This window comes from Mustela putorius, unplaced genomic scaffold (genome assembly GCF_011764305.1).
Source record: "Mustela putorius furo isolate JIRA1106 unplaced genomic scaffold, ASM1176430v1.1 tig00003927_pilon_pilon_pilon, whole genome shotgun sequence".
Taxonomy (NCBI): domain Eukaryota; kingdom Metazoa; phylum Chordata; class Mammalia; order Carnivora; family Mustelidae; genus Mustela; species Mustela putorius.
This window is the reverse complement of record NW_025422072.1, coordinates 5,903,059-5,911,276: the sequence shown is the minus strand read 5'-3', so window position 1 is coordinate 5,911,276 and position 8,218 is coordinate 5,903,059.

The following is an 8,218-nucleotide window of genomic DNA, read 5'->3' as shown; positions in this document are numbered from 1 at the left end:
CTTTAGGTAATCACATTAAAGTCCTCAACAAAATTACATTTCCTTAATCATTATAAATTGTGCTAAAGCTTTATGTGTTGTATCAAAGAAAAAAATTGCACCAGACAAATTTCAACTGGTTAGGAAAACTCTACTAAGACTGCAGCAATATTTTTATATTTATATCTCTTTATATTTATATATTTATAACATAAATTGCATATATTATATATGTTTATAATATAAACTTATATATATTTATATATTTATATCTCTTTTGAGAGACCAGAACACCATCTAAACTCAAATTTGCTGAAACAAAAAGCAAGGATGTTTTAAGAGCTCGTAGCTAGGGTTAAAGTACTGGAGAATGTTATGGAGGAGGTTAGTCAATGGACTATGTGGTACACATTGAGTTATTACTAAGTCTGCAAATGTTTTCTCTGATGGAGCCGTCTGTGTTTGCTAGTTGGTGCCCATCAGAAACTAGGCTACTCCCCTCCCATTCTGACTGGGATGGGGGGACACAATCTTTCTTGATAACTACATTTCAAAGGAATGGCGTTTAGGTCCTTGAGAAACACATTCCTGAGTCAAAAATCCCACAAGAGGGTTTATGAAGATTTACATCTAAAAGGGGCAGAGAAAGAATTTAAAATGACAAGTTTTCTAAAGAAAATGTTCTAAAAAAACAGAGGTCAGGTCCTAGAGTCAGAAAGAAACCCATCTAAAGTTTAGTCAAGCTGAGGGAAATGTTAATACACTAACTAGAATATTTAATATTTATTAATATTTATTTTATTCTTTTGAGCACCTGTCTCTTAGGCATAGAATTTTCAACTATGTCAGGTTACCACTTTGCCTTAACAAAAACAATGTAAATTTCACAAAGCAGGCTTTTGTTCTACGTTCTAAACAACCAGAAGATGTCTGACATATGATTAATGTTCAATAAATGTCAGCTGATACTAGTCTTTACAATTCTTCAAGAGATAACATAGCTATTCAAAATAATTTTTGCCACTACATTATTATTATGACATATGACCTTCATACTAAATATTCAAACAAGTTTTGTATTCAAAGAGAGAAGAGTAACAGGAAAAAGACTACAAAGTGGAATATGTTGCAGAATCAGTGAATAACATTTAATGCCAATAGTTTATTAAGACCCTATGCTTATATTTTTTATCCTCTCCATTTTAATTCTTCATTTTCTTACCTATCCTCCATCAATAGTCATGTTGTTTAAAATAACAACTCTGATCATACCACGCCTCTGATTAAAAGTACCTCTCTCTTTCTCTCATACTACTTCACATTTACTAACTCTAATATTCCTCAAAATAACCCTATGAAGTAGTCCTATTACTGTCCCCATATTTATAGGTATAAAATTTGAAGTACAGAAAAGTTAAGTAACTTCTCCTAAGCCACACAGCTACTAAGTGTTAAGAGCTAGATTCTATGAACAAAGTCTGGTTTCAGTCTGTGATCTTAACTGCCACCTCAAGTGAATCTAACAACTTCATCTTGGCCTACAAGGCTCTTCATGATCTAGACCCTGCCTACATTTTCATCATCTTTTGGTTCTCCTCCCTGTCTAATATGATTTAGCACCACCATATGCCTTACTGTTCTCAAACACACTGTCCATTCCTGTCTTAGACCCTTAATTTAATCTAACCCTTACCCCTGCAAGCATCTTTCTCTCCCCTAACACTGTATGCGAACTGAACCTTTATCCTTTGGACCTCAGCCTAAAGATCGCTTCCCTAATACTTATCCAAATATTTCCTTACCTTCCTCTCCTCTCTACTGCTCCATCTTCTTGAATTTTTTCCCTACATCCTTTCTGATCACAACTTTTAATTAATATTTGCTTCTTTGTGTATTTCTTCTCTAGACTTTAAGCTCAATAAAGACAAGGAACATATCACCAATGTGTATCTGGTTTTTAGCATATGACTTCAATAAATGCATAAATAAATGAAATACAGTTATGAGTTCAATAAAATTTATAAAACTTATGTAACTAAATACAAAAATAAAAAATGCATATAAACACAAAGAACAGCAATGATGAGTTTTGTTTTGTTTTCTGTCAGGCTACAACAAGCTGAACGTAAAGCTGAGGTTGCAAATAACAATATTTTTTTACTCTACTACGGTATTAGTTAGACCTAGTCTAGTTCAAATTCTACCACCAAAAAAGAAGGAGTGAATGAAGTAAATTCTGTATCCTTCACAACCTAGTCTCCTAGTTTCTAGTGTGTTTAAGTGGATTACAGCAACTTCAAAGTAGCTGGAGGCCTTCTACTTCTGCTGTTGTCATTACCGAGTTCTGAAACACCACTGCCAAGCAAATGTTTCTCCAGGGCTTTGTCTAAGATTAGTTGAATGTAGTTGTGTGCCTAATATTCAGTTTGTCTCTTTAATATTCCTCCCCTTCCCTCTCCTTTGACAGTGAAACTACAGCTATTTTCATCCCTTTTGTACCCTAGACCCTATAGAAAAACTTCTCAACCAAAACCTTCTTGACAAGTTAAATAGTTCAAACCAAACAATACCTCACTACAGCCCAACAGGTTTTTTTTTCGTTTTTTTTATTTTTATTTTTTTAATAGATCCTTTTGTTCTCCTCCTTCTTTTAGCCTGGAGAATTGACAGAGAGCAAATCCATCCTCCTGCCTTTGTTTCCCAGTGGAATAAAGCTGAGTAAACTCTGAAAGGAGGATCTGGCAAGGGTTAGTATATACTCCCTGCTGGAAGCCCATTTGCTTATTCCTTTCTCCTGATAGGCTCCTTACCGCTAAGTTTGATTGGCAAATTTAAAGGATTTCCCCCCTTTCTTTAAATCTTTTGCTATATAATCATAATCTAAGTGTTTGGGAGTTGGAGAATAATCAGAGTTCAAAAAATTAAAGCTTCTTGGAAGCGATAAGATTTAAGAGGGAAAAACAAAAAGAAGCATGGAAAATGACAGATTTTGTGATTCAAAAATGAGTGCATGTTATATTCATGTCACTAGAGTGGGGTTGATAGAAAAGTGAGATAAACATAATCGGATCAAGTGAAACAGATGAATTTACAGGACATGAAAGGAGTCTGAATTTACAAATGTAGTTTCATAGAAGTTAAGGATTCAGCTTTGGAGTCAAACAGCTTGAGTTTGGATTTTAACTCTGTGGCTAACTGACTTTGTGATTTTGGCAAGATACTTAAACCCTGTGAGGTTCAGTATGCTTATATTAGTAATCTTATTATATATGCCTCAGATTGATAGGAATACATATAATTACATGCTAAAGCACTTACTGATTATTGATGCCCCTTCATGCTTCTCAACATTGCTATCATTATCAGAGTTAATATTTGATCCAAAAGGTGACTAGGGACAACTACACTTACCTGAATAGGAGGAGCACTCATCAAAAACCTCCAAGCAGTATAGTGTATTACACAGAAGGTATTTAATCAGCATTTAATGAGTAAATAAATAAAAGTTGTAGCATGTAGACTACTTAGGGGAAGTTTGTTTAGAACATGTCCATAATGTGATATATAATATTAAAAAACATGCAAAGGATATGTTCTAAGCAACATAGCAATGGAATTAAACAGAGATTCATAATTACTTTCTATCCTATCCCTTGCCATAGAAGAGTGATGGACAAGGATCTGAATATGGCTGAACATGGTCATTGTTGGTTTTTGTTGTTCCCATGCTCACCAATTAAAAAGTGTAAGCACTGCCCTAAGAAGTCAAATATAGATTATATATATATATATATATATATATATATATAGTCTTACTGTATGCAGTATTTTTATAAGGAAAACTTTGAATTAAGGAACAATTTAAGAATCTGTATACATTTTTAAATGAAGTAAATAAATAATCAGACTTCATGGGCTTTAGATTTCCCAGAGACAAACTGAATAAACTAAAGGAGACTTTCCTGACACTCCAAGCTCTAAAAATTACTGGGAAGGACTTTTTTTATTCTTTGATCTTCATTATACAGTGTAGGGGAGATGGAAGAAACAGCCTCAGAAGCTGAATGGAATGGACTGTGGCACTTTGTGTTATAATGCCAATATCAATTCCCCAAGTCTACTACACTAGGGATTTTTAACTTGAAGGCTGACACATGAAGTGATAATGGCCTTTCAACTCCCTCCAAAGCATGCTCAGGCTCCCTGTTTTTAGAGCTCTATGACTCTGTCAGCATGTAATTTTGCAGGCTTATGCTTAGGGAAAAGGATTCATGGACAGTGTTAGGCTCTGCAACTGTAATAAAATGCTCTTTGAATGAGCACAAGGTTTCCTTGACACATATTAGAATCTGACCTTTAAAAATTTTTTAAACTCTAAACTGAATGTGAATTATTTGACCTCTATATCTTGTTATTTGGCCCCCAGGAATTTGAAGTATGTATATCAGGTAGCAGAAGATGTCTATTCAAAGAAGAGAAAGTAATTTTTTTCCCCTAAAGGAAATGGAGTTTGAATGGCCAAAATTTCCTAGAAGCTCAAAAGGAATCCCCATATAGAATTGATTTAAAACCATAATAACTTTCATAATGAAAAGATTATACTGGATTTGGTGGTATTGCAATGAGCATTCCCACATGTACCAATGTATAATGTAAGCCTGGCCTTCTATGTAACAGCTTTTTCAGACCCCCTTTTAAATTCCCCTGGACAGGCTGTTCCTTCCACCTCTTTTTTTTGTCACTGAACCTTCCATTCTTGGATCCTATTGTCCTGATTTTTCCTCATGCAGATCTTGTAATAGCTTATGCTAGATAACACATTATATTTAACAACAATAAAATGTAAAAGCATTATTGGATTACTGACTCTGCTGGGATATGGCTTGTGAATAACCATTTATAGCTACAGTACTGGTTTTTGGACACCATTATTTGGTACTGTGTATTTCAAATTCAGGTGGTTAAAGATTACTATTATTCTATCCATATGTGGAGACACATGGATTTTTTTTCCAATATCATTATAGTCATAGAGATATGTATGGCTATATCTAGACCTATTGCTCACCTGATTCTGAACTCTATATAAGTAAATAAAAATAATACATACTGTTTTAATCTCTCTCCAGAAAACCGAAGGTGAAAATCCACCATACAAGAATAAGATACAGATTCAAAACACCGATTAGATTGTGATTCTCAGGTTTTGTAATCAATCCCTGCCACTAACTAACTTTGTGATCATGGTTAATACTTTAACTTCTCTGTGCCCTAATCCTTTCAGAATAGGGTTAATAAGGATGATAATAATAACAAATACTTTTCAGGGATAATTCAAGTGAGAAACAAAAGTCTGTGTCTGGCGCATAGTAGATATTCAAGAACTATTAACTATTACCATAACCAGAGAAAAACATAATTGCCTACTGGTAGGGTACAGGTATACTGTTAGAAATATTCTAGAATAGTCATATTTACCTGACAAAATGTGATTTCTATTTCATATATATCAGGTACTGTGCTGCACATTGATAATGATAATAGAAATGATATGATTTTGCCAGAAGGGTATGTTCACTACTAGAAGGGTAGGGACATACATAAACAGAAATTTCTATGGGAAGTTAGTAGAGCCTTTATCATGATCTGGGTTTGTAGGCAAAAATTCCTAAGGTGGGTGTTACTTGAATTGAGTAATGAAGAATGAAAGTTAGCCAAGAAAAAGAATTTAGAGAGATCCTTCCAGGAACTGGGAGACATGACTAAAGATAAATAGTGGTGAAAATGGTGTGTGAATGAACTGCATATAACTCAGTATCAGTGGAGCAGAAATTTTAAGAAATGTGCAGAGAAAAAGAGGGGCCAAGTTATAGAAGCATTGATTTCCCTCTTAAAGAACTTAGCTTTACTCTCTTTACAGCAACTTTGTTGAACTTTTTATACTGTAGTAAATTAATAATTTAGATTTTCTGGGAAGGATTTTATATGATATGAACAAGAACAGTGAAAACAGGAATAGAGTGAAAAAATCAAGCATTCAAATAAATATTCAGAAAACATTTCTGTCAGAATATATTAGGTGTTAGATACTTGGGAAAAGGATACAAAAATCTCATGGGTATCCTTAACATTTCTGGTTTATGTTACTAGATAATTATAGTACCAACAGAGCTATATATTATGACAAGGCAAGAAAATTATGGATTCTGAGCTCTTAAAACTCATCTGTGTAGAAAACATTTGTGTACATATGTCTCAAGATCAAGGAGAAGCACTGGATATATATTTTAAATCTTTGGGACTTAAAATAATTCAGAGCAAAGGACTGCCAAGATGAGTATGAAGAGAAAAAAGTAGTGGATCAGGATCAAACACAAAGGACTACAAAGATTAAAAAAAAAAAAAAAAGATATCCTCAAAAGATGAGAATAGATGGCCAGAAAGGTAAAAGAAGAAGTTGGTGAATGAGGATCAATGACTAAAAGGAAGAAATTAGTTGAAAGTAGATATAAGCATTATGAGATAAATCCAAGGATTATAGTAACCTAAGAGACTAAAAATTACCCATTAGATTTATAACTAGAGTGAATCTCATGGGATTGATGAAGTAGCATTAGTAGATGACATAAGTAGAAGATGTATACTGGGTTGACGTCTATAAGCAGAGGGAGAGATGGGGATAAGGGAGTAAAGTCATAATAAAAAATATGTATCTTTCATGAAACTTGGCTAAAAATGGGAAGGAAAGAGTAAAGGGATCTTGACAGAGAAGGAAATGAGAAAAACTTGATCATGTTTATTGATGGAAGAGTAAAGTTCATGGAGAGAATGCTACTATTAGAGAGGAGATGAGGTTACTGATGGAAGCAGTTCTTAGAGAGACAGGAAATACAATTTCCCTTGATTAGAAGGAAAGCCATCTTATTCTATGATATTAGAAAGATAACATAGCAAAATTTGTAGGTTGAGTAGTGGAAAGTTGGAAGAAAAATGAAAAACTAAAGAATAAGATGTTTTATTAAGGAGGGTAGAACAGATGATACAGTAACAAGGAGAAGAGAGAACAAACATATAGGGAGATGTGACCAAGAATAAAATATCAGGGGTGCCTCGGTCACTTGGGTGGTTAAGTGTCCAACTCTAAGTCCCAAGTAGGGGCTCTGCTCAGAGTGGACTCTGCTTCAGGTTGTCTCTTCCTCTTCCCCTCTCTCCCCTTCTGTCCCTCTTCCAACATGCTCTCTCTCAAATAAATTAAATCTCTTAAGAAAAAGAATAAAATATCAGAATTTAATGTAGCAAAAAAAGCACCTGAAAATACAGGAAAGCAAAATTCACTTGAATTTTTGATAGAAATGAATTCTATCAACACACATATGCATACCAGCAATATATCTGTTAAATGGGGTTTTGTTTAGTGTTCGAGGAAGTTTGGGGAGCAATGAAATAACCATAAGATCTAAATATAGAGAAGCTGCAATGTTTAAGTTTTACACAAAATCACACTTAAAAATGACTCTGATATTGTCCCTCGTATCACAGTAATCAGAAGACCAGCAGAAGGCTAGGAGCAGAGCCCTAAGTCAAGTGACAGTTCCACTAATATTCTTGGAGACTGAAGACAAGAATTTCAATTCAACAAAATTTCAAAACAAATCAGATATATAAACCCTTGACCTTATCACATTTTTTTCCATACATTGTTCAACTCCTATCATTTCCCCCTTTATTCATCTCACAGTCTAGGACACATTATTGTAATTGCTCTCTTGCAGGCATTTGTCTTCTCTTTCCATTTTTATCTTTATTACAGTAAGTACTCCAACCATGGCTAACCTCCATTTTCTGCCTACTCTATACCTGAACTGTGAAAGTGAATTTGTCTGACAAAAACAGTCAACATTGCTGGTGCAGCCACTTTGGAGAACAGTGTGGAGATACCTTAAGAAATTAAAAATAGGGGCGCCTGGGTGGCTCAGTGGGTTAAGCCACTGCCTTCGGCTCAGGTCATGATCTCAGGGTCCTGAGATCGAGTCCCGCATTGGGCTCTCTGCTCAGCAGGGAGCCTGCTTCCCTCTCTCTCTCTCTCTGCCTGACTCTCCATCTACTTGTGATTTCTCTCTGTCAAATAAATAAAGAAAATTAAAAAAAAAAAGAAATTAAAAATAGAGTCACCCTATAAATCTGCAATTGCACTACTGGGTATTTACCTCAACGATACAGACGTAGTGAAAAGAAGGGC